This window comes from Castor canadensis, chromosome 15, assembly GCF_047511655.1.
Source record: "Castor canadensis chromosome 15, mCasCan1.hap1v2, whole genome shotgun sequence".
Lineage (NCBI taxonomy): Eukaryota > Metazoa > Chordata > Mammalia > Rodentia > Castoridae > Castor > Castor canadensis.
This window is the reverse complement of record NC_133400.1, coordinates 99,643,472-99,668,752: the sequence shown is the minus strand read 5'-3', so window position 1 is coordinate 99,668,752 and position 25,281 is coordinate 99,643,472. Positions and strand designations below refer to the sequence as shown.

The window sequence follows — 25,281 nt, the reverse complement described above, 5'->3', positions numbered from 1 at the left end:
TTAAGTGGTTGGAACATCTGGAGGTGCAAGTTCCTGCAGAGATGGCAATGATGGCAAGAAGAAGAACAGGAGGGCTGTGTCCCCATCATTGCTGCCCTTGCCAGGCTGTGTGACTAGGAGGTCACTTGCCCTTCACTCAGTTTTGCTATGTGTGAAATGAGACACTTGAGTTTGTTTTGCTTGATGTATCACTCAAATATCACTGAGAGACAAGTATGAGTGAAGTGGGTCACCTATGAGAATAATTTTCACTCTACAAACACTTTCCCCACTTGTGGAATCTGGGGTCCCTCCTTATCCTTTGTTTTGTACCACTCTTGATGGGCTCATAGATTCCAGGCAAATAAACATTGCTGTTGACTTTATTCTAATAAAAGCAGCATTGAAAGCTTAGTCTTTATTGTTTATTGTTGCATATGGCCTCCATTTTGGCAGACAGGCAGGAGGGTATGGTGGGGACTAGGGCACCTGGAAAGTGAATGCCCTTCTCATGGGGTAGTCACTGCCTGCTCCTGCCTTCAGGTACCATGGCCAGATTTTGGAATTTCCCAAGAGACAGGGAAAATGAGAATTTCTGGGTAAAAATGTTTAAATGTTAATATCTGCAACTAATTCAAGTTGGGAAAAGGTGCTTTTCCAACTCTGTGGGCTGAAAGGAACATTCTGTGACCTGGAGGCTCCATGAGGTCTACCAACTTCTGATTTCTAAGTAATTTTTAAAGTCTACTCCAACCTAAAAAATACCTAACTTAGGAAAGATGTTCTTGTAAGTCAGCTCTGCCTTATGTGGGAACCAGATGATTGGAAGTTTAGCAAGTATCCCAGTGGTACCAAACTCCCTGGAAGAGGAAAGAGAGAGAGAATGAGGGACAGAGAGAGACAAAGTGTGAAGATCCACCGTTGAAAACAATGGCAAGTGTGTTGCTACATGATTTGTTCTCAAGGCTGAGAGCCAAAGAGAAGCCATGGCGAGCCATCACCTAAGTGCTGCCTTACCCCAGCTCCATTTTTAGCACTGTTTGGACCCAGTGCTCCATTCTGATTGCTATGGTTTGCAGTTAAGGTCCATGTCTTCCCAACTGGGGTTCAACAGGCACCACGGTAGCTAAGCCACAGGCTAGAACGTTAGGACACCTGAGTACAGGTGAGTCTGGGAAGGGGTGGGCGTTGGTGTTTCTATGGTGGACTTGCTTGCATGGCACACACATGGCACCAAGCTGGAGATTGCCTCTCCTTTGGCCTCACAGGGGACCAGAAAACCCAGCTCCACAGCTGGAAGTCATGTAGCAGGTAGAGCTGGCACTAGAGCCCCAGCCTCCCACTCCAGAGATGCTTTTCTCTGTCACTTAGACCTGCTTCTGTCCGGACACCCTTCCCACGTGTACCGCAGTTTATCACCAGATGTATTTGTGGCCTGTGGCTGACATCACAGATTCCCACACACTGGATGGCTTGAAACAAGAGTAGTTTATTCCTGGACACCAGAACGTCAACATTTATCTCTGAGGTACAGGTGTGGGCACCCCTCTGGACACTCTAGGAGAGGTCTCCACTCCTTGCCCATTTCAGCTCATGTTGACCACCATTTCAACCCTTGGCTATGGCTGCAACCCTCAACTCTCTGTTCCTGTGGCCACATTGCCTCTTCCTTTTGTGCACAGCGTCTGACATCCTCTCTCCTCTCTCACATAAGGACAACTGTGATGGCAGCGAGGACCCGCCAGATGGTCCAAGAGTATCTCTCCTCTCAAATCTACAGTCACATCTTCAACATCTTTACTATGTAAGGGAGCAGGAACTGGGGTGGGGTCAGATCTCTGGGAACTGTTATCAGCTTGCTGCATCCCAAACTCAAATCAAACCATAATCAAACCATGTCTGCCACACCCTAATCAGTGTGCTGGGCTTAGCGGGGACCCAGAGTTGCAGATGTACAGCCATGTCCTCAAAAGAGAGTCAGCTTATCTGGGGAGCAAAGGCTTGTGTGGATGAAGGATGCTATTAACAAGAAAGAGAATACAAAGTGAAAACTAGTGACAAGTGTGTGAGGACAGAGCAGAGAATGGGACTTCAGGAGCTTGCCATGTTGAGGACTTCAAGGTGAAGTGGTCAGAGAGGGCTTCAGCAATCAGGAAGGTGGGTAGAGGAAGAAGAGGTGGCATGAGTTGAGGGAAAGTACGCAGAAGCTCAGAAGATGGGAGTTACGAGGACAGTGATCAGAGCACGCTGATGCGAGCGGATGTGCTGTGAGCAGTGGAGAGAGGGGGCTCTGGACGGGTGATCGATCTGTAGCCAGGAGAGAGAGAGGGCTTTAAATTTCAGATCGAGCACTTGAAATGCAATGCATTTATTTGTCGCGTAGGGAAAACATGCATATAGTTTGAAATTCTAAAGGAACAAGAGAGAGTACAACACTGAATGTTACTTGGTTCTTACTCATCGAAACAGAGCTGTGTTGTGCTGACGTAGGGCGCACACACACATAGGTGCACACAGCAGGAACTACTGTCTGCACTACCTTCTTGTTCGTTTCTGTAGCTGCATCATTAGCCTGCTGTCTATCAGAGCGGTAATGTATTTAATCAGCCCTTATTGGTGCACAGTTACATTGTTTCTGTTCTTTGCCATTAAATCATGGTGCAAGGATTAATCAGAACACACCCTTTTCTCATGTTCATGAATACAGCTGTAAGTTGCAGCTCCTAGAGGTAAAATTGTTGGGCCAAAGAATACCCATCAGTAATACTGGTAGGTATTTCCACACTGTTCTTAATTAAAGTTCTATCAATTGGTTCTCCAATGGAAATGAGCAAGAGTATCTTTTCCTTCATATATTTGACGAGGTGGTGATGTCTAACTGACCATTGACAATCTGACTGGTGAAAAGTAGAACCTTTGACAGGCATTTAATCTGTATTTCTCCTTTTGTGACTGAGTGTACACATATTTTCATCTGTTTAAGAGCTATTTGAATCTCCTCTGCTGTGAATTCCTTCCTCATGTTCATTGCCATTTCAGAGGATCATTTTAAATTAATTTTTAATTCATTGTAACCTGTTTGGGCTGCTATAATGATGTACCATAAAGTGAGGGGCTTATACATAGCAGAAATCTATTTCTTCTGTCTGGAGACCAGGAAGTGTAAAACAAGGATAGCAGCGGCTTTGGTGGGGGCTCTTTCCTGGCTCATAGACAGCGACTTCATTTTTGCCCTCATATGGCGGAGGGGCAAGGGATCTCTCTGTGGTCCCTGGATAAAGAACCTCCCCCCCACCCCCTCAATACCCAGCAGAAACTATTTTGCCCTTATTTCTAATTTTGTTGTAGAGAGAGTATAAGCAATAATAGGAAGGAACAAGGGTTTTTGCTGGTTGAGATAAGGATAGCTATACAGGGCATTGACTCACATTAATTTCCTGTGTGTGTGTGTTACCTTCTAGGTTAATTCTTTTTGATCTAACCTTTTCTCTAGTTCCTGGTCCCCTTCTCCTATTGGCCTCAGTTGCTTTTAAGGTATCTGCTTTAGTTTCTCTGCGTTAAGGGCAACAAATGCTAGCTAATTTTTTAGGTGTCTTACCTATCCTCACCCCTCCCTTGTGTGCTCTTGCTTTTATCATGTGATCAAAGTCCAATCCCCTTGTTGTGTTTGCCCTGAATCTAACGTCCGCATATGAGGGAGAACATACAATTTTTGGTCTTTTGGGCCAGGCTAACCTCACTCAGAATGATGTTCTCCAATTCCACCCATTTACCAGCAAATGATAACATTTCGTTCTTCTTCATGGCTGCATAAAATTCCATTGTGTATAGATACCACATTTTCTTAATCCATTCATTAGTAGTGGTGCATCTTGGCTGTTTCCATAACTTGGCTATTGTGAATAGTGCCGCAATAAACATGGGTGTGCAGGTGCCTCTGGAGTAACCTGTGTCACAGTCTTTTGGGTATATCCCCAAGAGTGGTATTGCTGGATCAAATGGTAGATCAATGTCTAGCTTTTTAAGTAGCCTCCAAATTTTTTTCCAGAGTGGTTGTACTAGTTTACATTCCCACCAATAGTGTAAGAGGGTTCCTTTTTCCCCGCATCCTCGCCAACACCTGTTGTTGGTGCTGTTGCTGATGATGGCTATTCTAACAGGGGTGAGGTGGAATCTTAGCGTGGTTTTAATTTGCATTTCCTTTATTGCTAGAGATGGTGACCATTTTTTCATGTGTTCCCCTTTTTCTTATTACTCACCTGTGAAGCAGGTGACCTTCTCCTTAGAGCAAGGCAAGTGGGCAACTAGGGCAGAGGTGTGTGTAGGCTGTGTACTGGACAGACCAAAATTCCTAATGATCCCATGATTTTTGTCTGAGTACACTCATTCTCCCTAACCAGTGGGGAAGCTATGTGGGTTTCACCCACCATGAAAAGTCTTTCTCTCACCCCTCCACAGAGGCAGACAGCTTCCAGGTCGCAGACTCATTCCTGGTGCACCCATCAGCAGCCCACCTCCATTGCATCTTGTGGTCAACCCTTATGCAGTAGCTGGCCTGCCACACCCCTGCTGAGGACATTTAGGTTTTATACCTTGAACACATCTCACTTGGAGAAATATGCTGGCTGGCTCTGAGTGTCTGCCTCATCCTCTGGTCCACCCCCTCTCTCCCATAGGCCTTCTCTCATTTACCATTGATTGGGGTAGGCTTCCACTTATTTTGGGAATTGGGGATTTTAATTTTTAAGATTCACCAAAAATGAAGCTTTTTCTTCCCCCCTTCATTCTTTCTGTTGCTTTTGGATGACTTCCAAGAAAATAAGGGGAAATTATTGACTCTCTGCCACCATCTTTAAAATGGAGGACTTTGACCTTTAGTCTGTGAGTGATGGATAGCCATTAAACTGCTTTGAATAATGAAGTAGCATGAAGGGAGAACTTGCAAGTTAATATTGTGATTGTTTTATGAAGAGTGAGCTCAAAATACAAAAATATTAGGGTCTTGAGGAAAAGCTGGAAACCTCCAGTGATATCCAGTTTGGAGGAAATGGCTCCGAATAGCCTGAAATAAGCTAATGGTGACAGTATTGCAGAGGAAAGCAACGGTGTAAGAAATATTAAGAAGAGAACATTAATAATACTTAAATTGTATGTTAGATTTGATGGGGAAAGAGGAGTTAGGGATGATTTAAATTTTAAACAAGTGAGACATAGACTAAATGGGACTGTGGAATGATAGCTGGGAATTTGCTGAGGCTTAATGCTTTTGGTAAAAGAAATAATCGCATCCTCTGACAGTGAACTTGAAGGTCAATGCAAAGATAGTCATGGAAGATCTGTACAATTACTTTAAAATGACAGACTGGAGAGAAGAAGTGTGAGAAGTTGCAAGTGTTCCTCACGTCACCTTCCAGAGAGCAGAGTCATAAGGGGACATCTGTCATGGCTCTGTTGGCTCCACCACCCCTGGAAGATGAGGGATGTGTCGTGCTGCCCTGGCTGAGAGCACTCATCTGACAGACAGCTGAGTCTGCAGGAGTGAGATTGAGGAGGGAGGGGGTCACCTGCACAGTGTAAGTGTTAGGACACTGTGGTTTCACAGAATAGACTAGAGAAAAAGAAATCAGAGGCCAAGAATGAGCCCTGTAGGAGCAAGAATATTTCCAGAATGGGAGGAGAGAAAAAGACCTGGGTGAGAACCAAGTCTGAGAGATAGGGTAAGTGTTGGAAAGGTGCAACATGGAAAGAAAACTTTTAAAAGTGCAGTCAGGTAGTGTGATCCCACAGCAAGATATGGCCCAGCCTGCATTACTGAAAACAGCCCTCCCAGACAATCTCCATAGGTCGCAGGCCATCTTCCCTCCTCAGTGTTTGGCTCCGTCTGAACACAGGTCCCAAACTGGAACCTCTGTTAAAGAAAGACTCTGAGACTCTGAAAAAGGAGAAATGCTGGAGCGGAGTGAGGACAAGGACAAGCTGGTGAGCCATGCTCTGTGTCATGCCGGGAAGGAGAAGACCAAGAAGAGGTGGTACAGGGAGTCTAAGAAAATGGAAGTCCCTGCCATCTCCACCACTGGCAAGCAACTCAGTCTCCCAGCATCCCTTGGAGTTAGGGGTGGCAGGCAATGAAATGCATGTGGCAGTACCTGGGAAAGGAGCTCCTTTCTAAGTGCACAGGCAAAGCCCCCCAAAACAAAGGGCTGCATCCTTTGCCCTTCCCCCTCCTCCAAGCTGAGACACAGATGGATGCTCTGTAGTAGTCCTTTTGCCACCTTGAGGATGACCCTAGTGGATGAGGATGGCAGACCAGGAAGGTGGATGCAGGCTTGTGCGTCTTGCTGACATCTGTAAATGGCCACCCAGCCTGGGACCACAGCACCCAGTTTTATTTTGACATGAGAAAAAGCAACCTTGTCTGTTTCAACCAGTGTTGAGATGTGCTGCTTGCAACTGAATTCATTTTGATCCAAGGCAGCTATGCTATTCTGAGTTGTAGGAAGAGAGATTTAAATTCCACCAAGAAGGTCTTTCTATTGATTCCAGTACTTCAGCAACAAAGCAGACTTCTTTTTATTCTCACTTTTATTGGCATATATTCATTGTACAGGGGGGACTCATTGTGCTAATTCTGGATGACCTTTACATTGTACATTGGTTAGGTCACCCCCAGCATCTCCCCCTCCACCCTCTCCCTGCCCCACTTAAAACAATTGCAAAAGGTTTCATTGTCCTATTTTATATACATTAATGAAGCCATCAACCATATGGTCTCACCTTTATCTCCTCCATTCACCCTCCCCTCTCCCACAAGTACCCCCATCATCACCCCCACACCACGGTTCTTATTTTTCAGTCCTGAACAGAGCAGACTTCTTTTATCTTCTGTGAACCTGCTCTCACTGCCCGCCTCTTCCACCTTCTGCCTCATTAGCTATCTGGTCACCCGAGCCAGAAAATCGGAGTCAATCTTAATTCATCCTCCAGCAACCCAGACACACCTCACTGGTCACTGCTTGCGGCTTTCTGTGACATTTATGGGGTCGTGGTCCCCCATATATCTATGGTGGTGACGTGGATGAAGTTCAGGTATTGTTTTCTACACCCACTCCCCCCTTCCTCTGGCTGTCCTGGTCTAGGCTCTTGCTATCTTTTACCTGTACTTCCGTGGGACCCTTCTAAGGAGTCTCCCTGCCCTGACCCTCTGTAGTGATGATTAGCGACCCTTCTACAAGGCAAATCTGCTTCTCTTATTCTTCTACTGGGAAACCTCACAAACTAAGACTGAGTTTGTTTACAAATTAAAGGCTGGGTGTGACTTTCTTGTTGCCTCCTGAAGTTGGTGACACTCCACATTCTGAAGAAAGTCATTGAACATTCAACCCAAACCCATCACACACAAGTGCAACCAACCGGGTGTAGGAGGCAGCAGCACTGCCCCACACAACCACTGACACCCCACTTCTCTAGGGGGAGGGCTAAGCCAGTGGATTCCCCTAGTTGTCACTCTTGGGGAAGGGCTATGTTCATGCTGGGACTTTTCCTCCTCCTCAGGCATGTCCTCCTTCCCCAATACTGAGGAGAGGAGCAGGCAGAGAAGGGGAGCGTGCGCACGTGCTGGGCACTGGGGCTCCGAGCAGAAGAGGAAATTGGAAGGCAGGAACAGGGAGAGGGCAGCACAGGAGCAGCCTATCCACGGCCCTTAGATGACCAGTGATGGGTGGGTTTTCCATGGACAGCAACTGGATGTACTCCGCCAGTGAGGAAACAGATTGGCCAGTAGAAGAAGTGGAACAGGAGCCCAACCTCCTCCTAGGACCCCACACAACGCCCACCCCAGGGGAGGAAGCACATAGAGGACATCAATGCTTCTGTTTCATACCAGGACCAAAGGGGGAGTGGGTGACAAGGTCTCTCCCTGTTCCTGCCCTGCTATTTTGACAGACCCTAAGAGAGATAGGTGGGAGCGACAAAGAAGCACCTGCCACCTCACCACAATGCTTTTGGGTCACAGCTAGCATCCTGAGCAGGAGGTATATGAAAAGGAGTTTTGGACTGGACCACAAGTTTTTACTTACAGGGGGTTGAATGGTAGAGGGAGCGTAGCACAGCCCAGAGTGACGGAGGGAGCCATGCCATTCTGTCCTCTCTCTACTAACTGCTGCTCCGTGTCCTGCAGGGCAGGATCTCTGACACCTCTCTAGCTCACTTCCTTCCCTCCTCTCAGGACCCCTCATATGTCAGCCTTACCAAATTATTAGAAGTTTCCTGAATGTTTCACCTCTCCATGGCTCCATAACAAGCTATGCCTAAGCTCAAGTCATTCCGCCATTGCTGTGGTTTTATGGGTAGCTGGGCTCAGCTGGTGGTTCTTCTGTGTGGCTCTGAGGCCTGTCCTGGGCTGTAGACAAGGGGAGGCAAGGGCTCAGCTTTGCTGGGTGCTCAGTGAGGATGTGAAATGACCAGACTGCTTTCCAAGTGTTAGGACCTCACACTGCACTCACCTCTTTACTAAGTTGGACCAAAATGGGCACAGCATCCCCGCTGCTGCCTCCCCACACCCAGGACTCTGCTTTTATGTCTCTGTTTGCAAGTCATGACCCTTGGAACTGACGCACGGATCATGCCTGCTTCCCGAGTCACCTCTAACTAGCATTTGCCAACTCAAGGTGTCTGATCAGTGTCTTCTGTATGCCCTCAACACAGATTTGGGTCACTTTCCAACTCTTCTCAGTGGACTAGAATCTCCCTAATGGTCATATCTCTCTCACTCTTGCTTCTTCTGACTGGTGGACACACAGTGGATATGTAATAATTATTGACTGAACAAATAAATGAATGAATCCATTCATTCCTGTAAGAGCAATTCCAGCTGGGGTCAGCTGACCCTCATAAAGATTTTTGTAGAACACAGCCACATAGGTTCGACCAAGTGACATCTGATGACCATTCCAACTCAAAGATCTCATACATCTTGGTCAAGAGAGGTGAGAGCTTCCAGGCAAAAGCATGAGGATGTGTTGTGGGTGATGATGCTTGAGGAAGTATTTTCAGAACTATAAAATGCAAGAGCAATACGGTTTAAGTTGTTGATAGGATTGCAACGTCCCAATTGCTGGCCATGCCACAGGGTGTAACCCGACATCAGCTCCAGCATTTGTAGGAGAGAGTTAAAGGTTAGTTCAAAGTTACAGAATATGAAAGAAGAAAAATGCAAGCAAATAGTTTCAACTTGGCTCGAGTTTTCTTGACCTTTAATGCCAAACAAATATGTGAGCTGCAGCCCCAAATCTTACCCTTTTTTTCCATGATAGAAAATAGGAAAACATTTCAAACAGCTGTTTATGTTTTTTTTCTTTTTGAACTGTGGACATGATCAGGTACCTTGGAAAGAACAAAAATAATGAAAAAGCCCTTGGTTCCATGAGAGAAATGATTGACTTCCATTTGCCTGTCATCCCCAGAGGCCAAGGTGAAATAAGACGTGTTTCAATAGCTGATTGAGTAGATTTTAGTGAGAGTTGCATGTGTGACCAACACTAAATGTTATTCTGATTTTCCAGTTATTTAACTCCCAGATATAAAGAGAGCCATGCATTGAAGTCACTTATCGCTGATTTGGGTATTTTTTTTTTTTCTAAAGAAGGCAGCTTATTCTTATCTGGAGTTCCAGGAATGAATACTTTGACAGCCAAATATTTCAAAATACTTAACGACTTTTTGTCCTCAACTGCAGCTGCTACAGAAAGGGGAAGAAACCAATAAGTATGCATAGTGGAAATCTCTCCCCAATGGCCTTTTCATTTCCTCCAGGCCCAGGGGAAGAAGGAATGTGGAGGTTAGCAGCAAACAGTACCAAAGAAGGGAAAAAAGATATATTTTTAAACAACAGGTCACCCCAGGAAACTAATGGAATTCTATGACTTGTTCCCTGTAAGTGCTGCTAACACCAGTGGGGTTTTAAGACTGAATGGGTAGAAGTGATGACAAGCTTTCCAAGTTTCATGCGTGATAGAATATTAATTGGCAATGGACTGTTTTCTCTGTTCTGAGTTTTAAGCAGGTTAGGGGACTTGACCGGAATCACATAGCTGGTGGCAGAGCTGGGTTGCTTCTCCATCTTGGCCACACCTTGAAATCACCTGGGAATTTCAAACTCTTGAGGCTGGTCCAACCCCCCTGTCGCCATGCTGTGGTTTTAACTGCCTGTGCTTTGCACCATGCCTTGTGCTGTGAGCGTCTTGCATGGCAGGATCTCGTCTGTCTCTTCTTCAGGGCATTGTGCTTTTCCATCTTCTTGCTTCTGTAGACTCCTTTCCAAGACTAGTGACTGGACCAGGTCATGGAAATCTAGATCTCATCTGGGTTGTGCTTTTGTCTTCGCATGATATGCTACTTAGCACACAAAGCTTCATTGTCACTGTGCCCTCAGTCTCCCTTTCTTCACCAAACGAGCCCTGCACTGACCCTCAAGGCCTCCTCCATGAGCAAGTGCCCTGGCTTCATTACCTCGCCAGGAGAGGACAAGGTGAGAGAGCTCCCCTCAGCCTTCAGGTGCGGAAACTAACAGCCATCTGTGTTTTCCTTATCCTCCAGTACAAAGCATTGTTTTTCTCCCCAGGCAGGTCACCTTGTGTCACGTTAAAACACAGAGTTTAGACTTGGAAAAGACCTTATAGATCATTTGGCCCAGTGTCCCACTGGGCAGAAATCCTCTCTACTTGCAGGCAAATGGCTCTCCACTCTGCCTTGGAAGCCCACTGGGGAAGGAGAGCATTGTGTCCCACCCAGCCCCTTCAGCTGTTGGTGACGCTAGTTATCAATCTCCCTTCTGGGTCACATCATTTCACACAGTCCCCTGGCAGATGTTCCTTGTTAAAAATCCTAGCACTGGACCCTTCCTTGATGCTCTGCTCTCTCAGGGAAGATAGGCGTAGACAGAGCGTCCTCTGGCAGGCCCAGCGTTTGAAGCACGGCTGAAATGGGCTGTATCAGCACTCTTAAGTTCCTTTGACCTTGATCTTGGTGATTCATTTTCTCCATCTACTCTAAGAATCACCTGCTTCCTGGGCAATTAGCGAGAACCCTGAGGCTCTGCACCACCATGCAAGTGGAGGTCCCAGGCTGGCCAACCACACAGAGGTGAGCGCCCCTCCCTCAAGATGACGTTAGGTCTGCAGGTGACACAGAACCAAGACTACCAGCAAATCCCCAGAGGCTGTTTATGAGACAAGGCAGTTGCCTTGCGTCTTCCTTCAAACACCCAAGCTGCCTGTGTGGCTTCTGGATTTGCCCTAGCCCTGGATGAGGTTGCAGAAAGACAAACAGAGGGAGCCTTGTGCTTGCACAGGTGTGGGTCCTGGGAGAAATGCCAGGGAGGGAGTCTAACTTGTAGATCCTTTCCTTCCTTTTTTCTACCTTCACTTTGGTGTTCGTTGCTATCTGTGAGGCCACCATCCTTGCTCAAGCCCTTCACACCACTCCAGGGACGCTGTGTCTTCATGTCATGCTGATGAAGCCCAGGCAGGACCTTGGACCCCACCCAGACCTTCCAGGCTTGAAGCTGAGTTCTAACAGACTTCTGGGGCCTCAGGTGAGCCTGGCTCTGGAGACCCTTTCAGCACTGGCTGCCCTTCCAGGCTGACCTGTCTTGTCTCAGCGTGCTCAGACACCTGCTTTCCGCCAGGCGAGGCTCCCTGGCTCGCTGGACATTGTATCAGTTTTCTCCCTAGAAATTCTATGAAAATTAGGTGTGTTGTAACTGGATGAAGACAGTGCCTTAACTCAGAGCAAAGATGTGAACAGCTGGAGGCAAAGAGGGTGGCACTTGGGATGGAGGAAACTTCTGGTGTTTTTGTCAGAATGCCTGGGGACAGGCATCCGTAAAGTCCTCATGGAGTCATTCTTCATTCATTCACCCCTGAGAGGTTATCACTGTAGCAATTTTGTTCAATGCAGAAGTGTATCTTAGGGCTGGCAGAGTGGCTCAAGGTGTAGAGCACCCGCCTAGCAAGCATGAGGCCCCAAGTTCAAATCCCAGTACCACAAAAAATGTACATATCAGAAAATTAAAAACATCTATTTTTTGACCATAGATGGTTAGCACTTTTTATTTTGTGGTATTTTTCTACAAATAGCCTTCAACTTACATAACTGAGGGTTCTATGTTTGCTTATTTTTAACATGATATTATTATCAGTTTCTGTTTCTGTTGACCCGTTCTTCAAGAATGTGATACGGTTTCAAATGGTTGCCTTATATACCTTTATCAAAGTAGGCTTAGCCAAGTCCTTTTGGCTGGAAATTCAGTGATTTGGGTTTTTTTCCTTTTTTTTAAACTTCCAGTTCTCTTAAAAGTAGTATCTGATAAACATTGATTTCCAAGAATATCTGTGCACACGCTTGACATTTTTTTGAACCCCTCTGGGCCTCACAGTAATTGCCAGACCTGCAAAGCTGAGTCCATCTGGGTCTTGGTCTCACGGGGCTCCTCTGGGGACAGTCGTGGTGAAATGAACCTGCTCCCTGGCAGCTTCTACAGAAGGTCAGAATCAGCGTGGCAGTGTTTGTCCCTGTGCACTTTTCTCTGTCTACCTGGAGGTGTGGCTACTTTCAGCATTTCACAGGTGACACAGGTTTTTGTTTTGATGTTTGGTTTTGGCGGTACTGGAGTTAAAATAGGCTTCACACTTGGTAAGGCAGGCATTCTACCACTGGAGCCACACTCCCAGCCCTTTTTCCTCTAGTTATTTTGGAAATAGGGTCTCACTTTTTGGCCAGGCTTGTCTGGACCTCGATCTTCCTATTTTATGCTTCCTCCTGTAGCTGGGACAAGCATGCATCACCATGCCCAGTTGTTAGTTAAGATAGGGTCTCTCAGACTTTTTGAGATGGCCTGGAACTATGGGCCTCCAGATGTGAGCTTCCCAAATAGCTAAGATAGCCAGGCACAAGCCACCAGCACCTGGTCACAGATGACACCGTTCTTAATTGCTAAAGGAGATGACACTGGTGATAATTCACCATTGAGCATGCAGAATTTGCTAAATCAGACAAAAACACTGGGTTTTCAAGGTGTGCTCCTCTCTCCAGTGTGTCCTTCTGACTTGAGTCTGGCACTAAGAAGAGCCACTGCAGGACTGGATGTGGGCATGGCAGTGATGGGCTATGCACAGCTCCTTGCACAAAGAAGTGGTGACTTGTGTAGCAAAATGGCTTCACGTTATTGGAGGAGCGACAGAAAATTTAGTGCCTGCTGCAATCTCTCTGATAGTGATGGGGACATAGTGTGAGATCCTCAGCCACAGAGCCCTGCTGGAGCTGGGGACAAGCATCAGCACGTGACTCCTTCTGGTCCAGGGCCGTCTCTTACTCTTGAACCTTTCCCGGGTCTGTCCATACTTCTGTGTCTCCTCATGATGACACAGAAAGGAAGGGGGTGACTCCCTGTATCCAAATCCTGATCCCTAGGCTGTCTCTTTCCACTGTGGAGTGTTCCTGGGAGGGCAGGGGCTTCCTTAATACAGGGGAGTTCCACGAGGAGAGGGGGCCAGGTGGAAGGACGGAGTTCTGCCATGAACATGGCACCTGCAAGTTGTTCAGCCTCTCAGATTTGCGGAGGTGAAGGTCACGATTCACCCCATGCTGGTGGCTGAACTGTGTCATAACATTGTCACTGTGCAGCTGTCATGGGTGGGTATCATTCTCAGCCACCCATTGCTATCCCATGTTTGCACCTGTATTTGGCTGTCTGGAGCAGCTGCAGCCACTCTGGGTTCCTGAGCCTCATTTCTTGTAGTATCAAGTTGACTGCTGCCCATGGTGGCCCATGTCCCAGATCAGGTGATGGATTTGCCACTCTGAGGAGTTCAGAAACTCCTGCCCTCTCTGTATAAACCTGGAAGCTCAAGCTTTTCAGGTACCTCTGCATAGCTCCTTGTCTTTGAAACCTCCTAACTTGTTTACACTTGCCCCACTTCACAACTGGTGAGGCCAGGGCTGAGCTGTAAGCGGCAGGACTTGTCTGGACCACACTGAACCATTTCAGGGATGAAGGGTGAAGTCATTTACTAATCTGTAGGAGAAACCTCATCCATAGTCAGCATGCAGAGATGGAGCCATTTATATCCACTGCTAGCTAATGGTCAGTCATGGTCCTTGCCAGAATGGCTGGGCTGCAGGATGCTACAAACACCTTTCGGCCCGACTACTCTCCCTCACCCCAGGGCCAGGCCCCTCATAGCCCCAAGGACCCGGCCACAAGGAAGGCAGAATGGTGTCAATGGAAAAAGGAGACCAATGACAAACAAAAACAATATGGAGTTAGATGGCTTTAAGAATTCAGAGAAAGAAATCAGAACGGTGAGACTGTCAGGGCGTCCAGGGAACTTGCTGAGGAGGTGAGTGCCGAGCTCCAAGGAAGCCACACACAGGGGGTCAAGGATGAATTCCAGACGAGGGACAGAGTGAGGACAAATCCCTGATTTGTCCTCAGGGAATGTCCACAGGTGGAATGTGGCATGTTTCCTGGTTGCTGCCCCATCCTGTCTGTCGGGTTCCAGAGAGGCTGCACCACCCTGGCGGTCATCCCTGCCCAGTCCCGCCTCTCTGACCACAAGGCTTCCTGCTCTGCCCCAGTACCCCATGCTCACCAGCTGCTGCAGCTGGGAATACAGGTGACATGCTGATGCCTGGGGACTGTGGCATACCAGCCTCAGAATTTTTATCAGTAAAATTGTTCCCAGCCCCCCACCATGAAGGTGCAATTGTGGTCTAGAACCAAACTTTTTCTATTACCTACCTTTTTCAAATTCCCACTTAAAGCTCGGGGCTTGTGTCCTTCCCAAGATGTACAACTGAAGCAATGTTCTAGCATCCAGTCGTTTGGGACAGTAAATGGTTGTTCGCCATAAATTTGACTCAGAGACCACACATATTCACAAGGTCTTTAGTCATGTTACTTGCACTTAGAATCTACATTTAGCCTGGAGTGGTGGCACTTGCCTGTAATCCCAGCACCAGGGTGCAGAGGCGGGAAAATGGAGAATCCAAGGCCAACCTGGGCTGCATACATTTTGAGACCCTGTCTCAAAAGAACAAAAGGAAGTTGAATGTAAATATTTAAATCATGACCCACAGCTCAGCTCACAGCTCCAGGGCTGAGCTTTTCGTGTCCATCTGTGGTGTTCACATCTCCGTGTGTTCCCCCTTCTTATGCATGGGACTTGCTTCTGCCCTGTAAAATATGCAGAAGTGACAGACTGTCATGCTGCTGGCCTAAGAACTTTTTTGCTAGTGTCCACTCAATTCTCAGTCAAAGAATCTTCCTGCTGGCTCAGCCATATTGAGGAAGCCACGTGGCAAGAGACTTACGGGTGGCCTCCAGGAGCTAACAGGGCCTCCATTAATAATTAGAAAGAAACCAGGTCCTCCTCTTACAACCCTGAGCAAAAATGCTGCCAGTGCCCTGAGAGGGCATGGGGCAGGTGCTTTCTCTCAAGCCTTCGGATGAGAACCCAGCTCACAGCCCTGACCAGCACTGCATCACAGCCTCCTGCGACCCAGAACAGAGGATGCACAGAAGCTGTACCTGGAGACCTGGTCCCCAGACACTGGGAGGTAATAAACACGTGCTGTATAAACCTCTCTGTTTTGGTGATTTCTCATCCAGCATGGCAGACTAGTACATCTATGGAGCTATGTAGACTGAGAGCAGCAGTGGCTTTAGCTAAGCTCAGTAGTTTAAGGGTAAGCTGTGCTCCAAGAACCGTGCAGATCTGTGAAGCCAAGGTTTGCAGGGCGGGGAGACACAGAAAGTGGCCATGACTAACCACTGAGCCTTGCTCCATGTGGGGAAATGACTCTCTTGTCAGGTGCTTGACAGGAAATGCAGGCTGTCTGTGGACAGCGGGAAGGGTTGGTAACGGGGAAGAGGAAGCACTGAAATAATGAGAGTGGAGGAAGGGCTAGCGGGTGAGAAGAGAGGGCAGGTCTTGGGTGGGAAGGAGGGGAGGGGAGTCTCAGTCAGAGACCTGTCAGAGGTGACAGATCTGGGGCAGTCTGCATGGAGTTCCTGTCCAGACCCAACAGGAATGGGGACTGCCACCTGATTGCCACTGCCTGGCCCACTAACTAGTCCAAAGTGTGCCCACCTCTAGAATTTCTAAAGTTTTTTTTTTTTTGGTGGTGGTACTGGGGTTTGAACTCAGGGCTTTGCACTTGCTATGCAGGCTCTCTACCACGTGAGCCATGCCCCCAGCCCTTTTGCTCTAGTTATTTGGGAGATGGGGCCTTGCTTTTTTGCTCAGGACAGCCTGGACAGTGATCCTCCTATTTATGCTTCCTGCTGAGGCAGGATGACAGGAGTGTGCCACCACACTTGACTTTTTTTCCTGTTGAAATGGGGTCTCACAAATATTTGCCCTGGCTGTCCTCTGAACTACAATCCTCTTGATCTCTGTGCCCAGGTAGCTAGGATTACAGGCGTGAGCCACCAGCACCCAACTCTAAAGATTCTTTTAAAAAAAGAAAAGAAAAAAGGACAATCTCCAGCTCAAGAACAGTCATAGACTCTCCCTAGCAATGGGAAACCTTCCTTTCCCAAGCTTTTTTGACAGAGGTCAAATACAGATAGCTAGGGTGGTTTTAGGCACTTGGAAGGAAAGCAAGGGAAATTCAGCTCCCTGGCTTTCGGTGAAGAAGAGGCATCAGTGCTGACCCTGAATAGACGGCCTGTCTCCATTGCGTCAGCTGAGGTGGTCCTGGTCAACTTTCTTCATCCAGAGCCTCTGTGTCTGTGGAGCGTCCTTGTGGTAGTGGCTCAGCCCCCCTGCCCCCCAATCTGTGCTGTTAGAGGGGCCTTGCAGGAGTTAGCAAGCAGCAATACTGGCACTCAGGTATATTTTAATTTCAGATCGATGAATAATTTTCTTAAAATGTGTCAAATATTGCATGGGACATACTTACTCTAAAAAGGGAATTTCTCATTAATCTGAAAGTAGCTTTTCGGAATCCTGAATTTTCTCTCACAATCCTATCGTAAAGGTGTTCTGAGGCGCCACCCCAGGCATGTGTCTTAAGTTCTCTTTTAGGAACACTGTCCTGTTTCTAGGGCTTTAGAAAAGAGAAGGCAGGATCTTGGGGAAGGGGCTTGATGCATCCATTTGTAGCTTTCATTTTATTTATTGGATGAAAAGTATCTGTAGATAAACCGATTAAAGGAATATCAGGAATATAAAACCAGGAAGTCCACAGCACCTGTGCCCCACTTTTTGTTTAATCAGGAGGAAATGTACAGTTTGGCATTGAATGTCGGTGTGCACTGCTGCCTTGTACTCAATACGGTGGTCTTGCCTCTGTGACCTTCCTTATGGGAGCCAGTAAATAAGGTGGCATTTCATGGGTTGAGACCAGTATGGAGCCCGAGAAGAAGACATCTTAAGTCAGAAATTGATTTTTCATTTAAAGAATCTTTTCCAAAGTAGATTTAATTTAGTCTGAAAAACAATCGTTCATATCTCAACAGTGTTCTCCTCTGTTCAGTATGGAAAGGTATGTATTCTGAGGGTTTAATTGCTTTTGAAAAAAACCCACATGTGCTTTCATATTTTCATTATAAATTGTGGGGTTTTTTTCTTTTTTTAATTTAGAAAGGGAGGTGGGGGAGCATCTGAAATTACAACATGAACACTGAATGGGAAGTCTTAGGAATACAGTATGAATGATTTTCCTAGGCTGCCATAAACAAAGTACCATGAACTGGGTAAATTAAAGTAATATTTTGGTTTTGCTTGGTTCCTTCGGAGGCTGTGAGGGAGAGTCTGCTTCAGGCATTCTGGTGCTGGCCAGTGATCCTTGGCACCCTGGCTTGTCCATCCATTCCTCCAAGCTCAGCCTCCATCTTCACCTCCCGTCACCACATTCTGTGTGTCTGCCTTCCCATGACTGCCTTTGCATTAGGACAGCAGTCATATGGGATTGGGAGCGTGCTGCTGTAATATGACCTCATCTTAACTACATCCACCATGACCCTATTTCCAAAGAAGGTCACACTAAGAGGTACAGGGGTTAGGACTTCATGTAGTTTTGGGGGAATGCAGTTCATCCCATAAGAACTTACAAATGTCATCTACTTTTCCTCCTTACAATCATCACCTAACCTTTTCGATGTGTGCATGGCTCTGACAGGCTGTTTTGATGTGTGTCTCGTGGAATGTTTACCTCTCATGAACACCATTCCTTTCAGTGTCTCCCTCTGCTGAGCTGGGACAGGTGGTCCCCATAGCAGCCAACTGTGCAGTTTTTACTGGCGCTGTCCAAGGACCGCGGACATGGCTGAGCAGGTGGTGTGGCTCCAGGGCTGACAGCCGTGGTGTCTCCAAAACCACTCATTGCTCCCCAGCCTTCCTCTTACTGCTTTCCTTTCTTCTCCCTGGGTCCCTGCCTGCCTATCTGTGGCCACCTCCTCCTCTCTCCTGGTGTCCCCATACCCGTGTTTGACAGATTAGCTGTGTGAAGCCTTTCTCTGTAGCTCCCCTGCCTCTTCAAAGAAAAATTGTCACATAAAGGCCACCAGTAATTAAGTAGTGAATGTGGATTGCAGCACAGGGCGCTGGCCCTGCTGTCGGAAGGCACAGCTCTACTTAATGACTCTGCTATCACAGTAATCACAGAATCTGCTTCTCTGTCACTTGAGATGAAGTCCAGACATATGCAATCCAGGGCCAGTGACGTGGTACCTGAGCACTGTGGGATGCAGACCCCTGTCATCTGTCTGCCCCTTAGGCAATGTCAACTTCTAGTCGCCATGTCACCCTCCAGGTGGGTAGGTTGACCTGGGAGGTAGGTGCGGCTCCCACTCTGAGTTAGCCTTCCCGGGAGAGCGTGGTGAGGCTCCTGCCCACTGGCTTCTGCTCGTATCCTATCTCATGGAAGCCTCTCCAAGAGAGCCTGGGGAATCTGTTTCTCACAGGGCAGTGTGATAGGCCCTGTGCAAAGGGGAAAGGGATAGTGGGCAGGCACTGGTGGCCCCAGCAGACTCAGGCCCAGTCTTACAGTGACTCTTAGATCAGCTGTACCACCTGTCCTGTCTCCCCCAGGTGAGGGCATGCACAGAGAGGAGCCAGTTGCCCTGGGAGGATCCTGGAAGGGGGGTGGTGGGAACACTAGCTGGTCTTCGGAAGGGAGTCTATGACCTCCAGGCTCACCTCTGCCTGAATAGATGATCTGCAGATGAGGTTTGGGGCTTCAAGTTGAGGCTAAACTGTGGCTTTTAGATGAAGTGAGTACATTTTGCACATGAGAAAGACATGAATTTGAGGGTCAGAGGTCGGACTGGTATAGGCAGACTTGTGTCCCCTGGCCCTGTATGCTGAAGGTCTAACCTGCGATTCCTCAGAATGACTGCATTTGGATAAATAGCCTTTAAAGAGTTGATTAAGGTAAAATGAAGTCTTCAGAATGAGCCAATCTGAGTGGGATAATAAGTGAGATAATAATCTGAGTGGCATAATAATAAGCGATTTGGACACAGAGGCATAGAGGGAAGACCGTGGAAGGACACAGAGAGAAGGCAGCCATCTACAGGCCATGGGAGGGCTCTCAGAAGAAGCCAAAGTTGCCAACACCAGGCCTCAACCTCCCGAGCCATGGGAAAATAAACTCCTGTTGTCCAAACCACTCAGTCTGTGCAGGTTGGTTATGCCCATCTAGATTTTGTCCAGATTCCTGCACCTGCAGGACCATCCTATCTGGGCCTCCTCACGGCCTCCTCGCGTCTAGACCAAGGTCCCAAGGCAGAATGTCTACAAGCGCGACCCTTTCCGCACCCAGCTCCTGACACCCAGCATTATGAGTCAGTGTAGACCTTGCTTCTGAAGCTGGATGACCCTGATGCCCAAGTTAGTTCATGATCACCGTCCAGGAAGATGGTGAGCTTTTCTTATACCTCCCACACCATTGAGCAACCATTGCTTGGTTGGTGGTAACAACCTGCTGGCAGCAATAAGGGAGGGGAAGGAGTCTCCACACAGGTCAAGGCCTGAGATAGCAAGAGCAGTTATCAAAGACCCCCGAGTCTACTATTCTGCCCCTCTTGTTGTAAGCTGTACAGCCACAGTCCTGGGCCAGGCCTGGTCAATTTGGGCATTGACTGGGTACAATGAGGCCCAAGGATGTTGAGGAAAGGGCCAACCATCCACTCACACCCTGGACGGCCCAGGCCCATGGCACTGGATGTCTCCTACGACCCAAGAGCTTGGCATTGGACCTCTTGACTGTACACCCTTCACCCTGTGCCAGTCACGGGCATGTGACAGTGCCCCTGGGTGTGAGGGGTCCCGGCAGTTGTCACTCCACTCCTGGCCTTGGCTGCGCTCTTCTGGGAAGCACTGTGAAGATGTGGCTGTTGGTAGCATTGCTGGCTCTGAGTGTGTGACTTGTGCAGAGTGGAGATGGTATGCTGGAGTGGGTAAGCTTTGGTGGTGGAGGGCTGGCCTTCAAATCCTACCTCACTTCCCCAGGACTAAATAGGCTAATTGCAATGTCTGTGTCAAAGGGCATGTCTGACCATAGAGCAGCACCATATATCATGAAGCATTTTACAGGACGCCCAAGACACTATAAAAGCTCAGTAAATGAGAGCCCTTTTGTTTTTTTATAGCCTTTCCCCTTCTTTTTTCCAAGGTGGAAATGAAAAGTGATGATTACTGTAAAGGCACAGTCAGGATTGAAGTCTAGCTCCCAGCTGTGGCTGCAAGACCCTGTCTGCCTCAGTTTCCTCACAGCACATCTTCCTTGAAGATGTGGGTAGTGCTGTCTCCTGTGATTGTTTGGAGGAGTATATTTAGGACAAAGCCTGGCACGTGTGGGTTAGTGCCATTGTCATCATCACTGTAATTACGACAGATTCAGAGGAGAGGTCATGGTGGACACCGGGGGCGTTGTTCTCGTTGCTCTGTTCAAACACATTTCTGGTGTCAGCTGGGTGATTGAATGGACTTTGTGGTGAATACAGTTATTATATAATTTAATTGTCACTCAAGTCTGATAGACTGTCACTGCCTTATTTTAGAGAGGATGTAAGTAAAATTCAGGCAGTGAGGCAGTTGAGTTTGTCACTAAGTGAAGAGCTGAAAACCACCCGTGGAAATCACTGACCCACAGCTGCCAGAGTCCACTGCTCCCAGCCCCTGCCCCGTCACCCTGGTCCCCATTGTGCCTAAAAGAGGAGCCCCAGGATCATATCTCTATGTCCTCATCTTATGGCCCATCTTGTCAATACTGCTTAATAAATACGCCTTAAGGCAAAAAGACATTGGGGCACTATAAAATTCTATGGCCCAGGGGCCACACCTGCAGCCACATCAGTCATCAGAGGCACATGGCTCCCATTGAGTTGAGAATATTATCTTTTGGTGCTGCAGTCCATGGTCTGTGAGAGTTATGGCTTGCAAAGCAGAGCCCTGGACTTGAGGTCACATACAGGCTCCCCAGGCTGAGGGAAGGTGCTGTGGAGAAGTGAGTGATAGGTACCCCGGGGGTTCAGAGCAGTGAACCAGGAAGACCCATGTCTGGGCACGAGCACCAAGCAGTCTCACCATCCTCAGTGCTGATGGAGCAAGTCTGACATTGCAGCAGAGATCCTGCCAGCATTGACCATGAAGACAGACAGGCTTTCAGGAATACCCAGACACAGGGTGTTTTCATTGCACCCAGGTTCTTTGGAGGAATTGGGGGTACCCACATGTGTGGTTTCTGTTGTTGGGAAGCCTGTGAGTCAAAGGGAGATCTGAGGCTGCAGAGAAGATTCTAACACAGACAGGATGCTGGAGATGTGTGCACTCAGATGTCTGTGGCCACCTGAAAGGGAAACAAGGTAGGCACTGTCTCCCACTGAGATGGGGAGGATAGCACAGATGCAGAGAGACACATAGCAGATCCCTTCCTCCCTCCCTCCTTCCCTTCCTCCCTTCCTCCCTCTTTCCCTGTTTCCCTCTCTCCCTCCTTCCCTCCTTTTCTTCCTTCCCTCTTTCCCTCCTTTCTTCCCTTTCCTTCCCTTCCTTCTTTCTGTTTTTAAAAGCAGTACAGACTGTCCTTCCATTAAATAGCTGTCCAAAATATTTCAGAAGTCTAGTTATAGACTTGGACAGACAGTTGATCCTGGAGGAACAATTTTAGTTTACCTGATGCCTTCTTAATGATGTTTAATTTATTTCTCCCAAGCCTCTGAGTGAATGTGAATCTTGCCTATGGCTTGGTGTGTTTGCTCACTGAATCAGACCTGCCCTGGTGCCAGTGTTCTCTTCCTTTCCTGAAAAGGTTGAGTCTTCCAGGAAAAAGCTAACTGCTCCTTGGCAGGTGACCATAACTTTCCAGGGCAGATTTCTGTTTGACTTCTAATAAATTGACTTAAGTGGTTATCTTATAAACCCAGTCATGTTCTTCCTCCTTGAACAAAATCAAGGTGCCTCACAGTGACCCAGTCTGCAGCTCCTTTATTTTTAATACTCTTTCTACCTCCGCTCAAAGTTTACCTTTCAGCAATGCAGTTCCGTGTGCACAGAAGCATTTGTGGTTTCTTCTTTCTCTACTCTCACTGACTCTGAGAATTCTTTCCACATTTTTAAAGCAGTAACGTCAACCTCTCGGTACCTTTAGTGTATTAAACATCCAAAAATACCACTGGAGCCTCAGAAGCCATGTTTTCTTCCTTGTGTCCCAGAGAAGCTGATGACAGGGCATGGGACATTTCCTGTGCACAGGAGAGGCAACCTTAGTTATTTAGAGATTCTCGTGTCAGAGGGAGACACGCCCATAAGACCGTGCTGCAAGATGTCACAGCCATGTCCTGCTCTGCAGTGTGAGGTGCAAAGCCCAGAAAGACTTGGAAAGCAAAGAACATTGCAGAAGTCTGGAGTCACGGAGGGGCCTAAGGTGAGCCAGGCTGCCAAGTGCAGGTTCTGAACAAATGAAGAGCGTCACCCACAGAGAAGCCAAATGTGCGTTTCCAGGCCTCATTCCCAGAGAGCCAGAGCCAGGAAATTGAGACTGAGCCCAGGATGAGCAGTGAACAACTGCCCCAGGCCCTTGTTATAGAGCTGTCTTGAGAAGGAAGACCAAAGTTGAAAAATCCTGCCATGGGTTAAGAAGAGAAAGGAAGACATTTTGATGTCAGAAGCATGCACTCTGCTGACACGTGGGTGGCAGGTGTCCATCAGGGCAGAAGATGCTCACTGGGAACCCTCGGTTGCCCCGCCTTGCTCTCAAGGAATCTTGTAAAAATCATCCTGGTACTGTAGAATGGATACAGGGCAGGGGGATACTAGGGGGTGGAGGGAGGGGAATGAAGGAGATGAAGGTGAGGGAGATGGTTGATGGACTTCATATACCTATGTGAAATAGAGCAAAGACACCTCTTGCAATGGCCTTAAGTTGAGGGGAAGAAGCGATGAAGGCAATGTAGCTAATGTACAATATAAGCCTAATCAGAATTGTCACTAGGAATCCCCTCTATATAATGAATAAACCCTAATAAAAAGAAATTATAAGAAAGAAATTTACAGTCTAATAACGGAAATAGCAATAATGAAATAAGCAATAGAACAATCATCTTAGTATGTCATCTGTGTGTAACACTTCTCTAAGACGCTAAAATAACCCTGGCCACCTGTAATCCCAGCACTTGGTAAGCAGAGGCAGGAGAATGGTGAGTGCAAGGCTGGCCTGGGCTGCATAGTGAGACCCTGTCTCAAGCAAACAAAGGACCGTAGCCAGTGGATCACTGCTCCTTGAGTCTGCAGAATAGACAAGGGTCTCTCTCTTTCTCCCATTTGACCACTAAGGCAGTGGCAGCATCAGAGAGTGGACCTTCCATGCTGGCCACCTATGGTAGACATGACGGGACTCAGCAAGTGCTGTGGCCACAGCAGACCCCAGGGTTTTCCCTCTGAATGGTGCTGGCCAGAGTGCCATCCAGCCCAGAGGGACCAGAGACCACTGCCCAGGACAGGGACACTGAGAGCAGCACGAGAGGAGCAAGAAGCTCTCCAGCACCCGGGCAGGTGTGCAGGACGCAGGTGCAGCTTGCCAGAGGGAAGGGGCCTGGTCAGCTCTTCTACCTGGCAGTACTGGTTTCTGCTCATCCGATTCCAAAACAGTTGTAAGTGTGCCGTGGATGGATGACACAGAGCTGTGCACGAGGGGTGGGTGAATTCTACCTGCGTGAGAAATTTGATGGAGGATGGAGCTGTGAGAAAGAGGAAGAAACAGCAACCCTGAGAGGCAGTATCACCACAAATCTGCTGGAGCCAAAGAAGAAATACATACACTGGGTGACAGAATTTTTCTTTTGTTATAAAGAAGGAGGAAAAAAATCAGAAGATGGGAGGGAAGAGGAGGAGACAAATTGTCAAAAATATTTAACTTTTTACTATTTTTTCTCTCTTGATTTTTGGGGGAAGGGGATTATGCTGGGGACCAAACCCAGGCCCTCACACATACTAGGTAATCATCCTACCACTGAGTCCCAGCCTTGAGGCACAATTTTTTTAAGTAATATTCTCTTTTTATTGATAAGTATAATATAGTCTCCTTATAAAAATGTTTAAATTGCATCAAAATATAAATAAAAAAACAGAAACCATTACATTTTCCGGCTCAATATTATCCACAGTGAATATTTCACTGTTTAACAACTCATGTATTTTTTTCTTTTCATGTTCTATTGTAGAAAATTGCAGAGTGACACAGAAGTAGGTAACAGAGTCGAGAGTTGTGCCTCCCGTGCATCCAGCTGGTCTGCGAGGCTTCACCTGCCTTGCCAGCTTTAGGCTGTGGATGTATGATGATAGACTCCTTGTTTTCTCAAGGCTGGGCCTGTTGTGAGTTTATTTTTATTACTGTTTACTGATATGTGTTTGTAAACATCATTTTTCTTTTTATTGGAACTAGGGATTGAACCCAGGGCCTTGCACATGCTAGGCAAGTAATCTATCACTTGCGCCATGCCTCCAGCCCTTTTGTTTTTGGTGCTCAGTGGTCTTGAACTTGCAATCCTTCTGCCTCTGCCACCTGAGTAGCTGGGATTATAGGCATGTACCACCACACCTGGTTTAATATGCTTCTTTTTTGACAATGGATCTGACAGTGGGTGTACATACAGCAAACACAGGAGCAGCTCTGTGTGTCCTTCTTGATGCATCCTTGTTAAAGGTAAAGAAACTGACATTAAATGTCATCTCCTGGAGGAACTCTGGCATGCCCAGTCCATCTGCCTCCTGCAGTCTAAGAAGGGGTTTCCGCAGTGCT

The 25,281-nt window shown here is 47.4% G+C and overlaps 1 protein-coding gene across 1 annotated transcript in view; it reads left to right on the top strand.

Annotated features, from left to right (window-relative positions):
- Positions 1-25,281, top strand: part of Slc35f3 (solute carrier family 35 member F3) — a 273,940-nt gene that overhangs the window by 22,401 nt on the left and 226,258 nt on the right. The window lies entirely within an intron of this gene.